Here is a 921-nt window from a genome sequence, read left to right as displayed (position 1 = left end):
TCCCTTCCTCTCTGAAATCAATAAATCCTATATGATAAAAGGCTAATATGCAAATAGACCAAAGGCAGAACTGAACTGGTTGCTATGACGTGCGCTGGCCACCAGGGGGCGTGCACAGACCATGGAGGGCGCCAGACCAAGGCGGGGTGCCGGTCGCTCTCATTGGGGCAGGGCTCTGGTGGTTACTAAAAATTCTTTGCTCCCACACGCCGCAGTCTGCCCAGCGCTCACACCCGTTGCCAGCGCCCCTCAGGGCTTCTCCACCTCCCCCTGCTCCTGAGGGACCATTGGGGCCGGAAGCCACAGCTCTCACCCACTGCCGGTGCCCGGCGCCAGTCTGATTGCTCGACGCCATCAGTGGATGCGAGTGGCGGCTGCTGCCCCGATCACCCCTGAGGGCTTCTCCACCTCCTCCGTTAAAAAATGAGAAAAAGAGCCCTAACTGGTTTGGCTCAGTGGATAGAGCCTCTGCCTGTGGACTGAAGGTCCCGGGTTCGATTCTGGTCAAGGGCAGGTACCTTGGTTGTGAGCACATCCCCAGTAGGGGGCGTGCAGGAGGCAGCTGATCGATGTTTCTCTCTCATCAATGTTTCTAACTCTCTATCCCTCTCCTTTCCTCTCTGTAAAAAATCAATAAAATATATTAAAAAAAATAAAATAAAACAAAAAATATATTTTTAAAAAAAGAGTAGCCTTCCTTCCCTCGGCTGCCAGCACCGGGCTGCTCTCACAGCCAGGTCCGGTCTAATTAGCATAATGTGTTTTTAATATTACAGACTATTTTTTTTTTTAACGAGGCTCCCAGCACCTGCTCGCAGGGCGGTTTCCTCCGTGAGAGCAGGACGTGCTTGGGAAAGGTGACCCCGTTATCAGCTGCCTCGGGCCCGTCCGGCCCCTCCGTGTCTGCGGGGGGAGCCCCAC

This window comes from Myotis davidii, unplaced genomic scaffold, assembly GCF_000327345.1.
Source record: "Myotis davidii unplaced genomic scaffold, ASM32734v1 scaffold464, whole genome shotgun sequence".
NCBI classification, from domain to species: Eukaryota; Metazoa; Chordata; class Mammalia; order Chiroptera; family Vespertilionidae; genus Myotis; species Myotis davidii.
Note: the sequence above shows the minus strand (reverse complement) of the source record.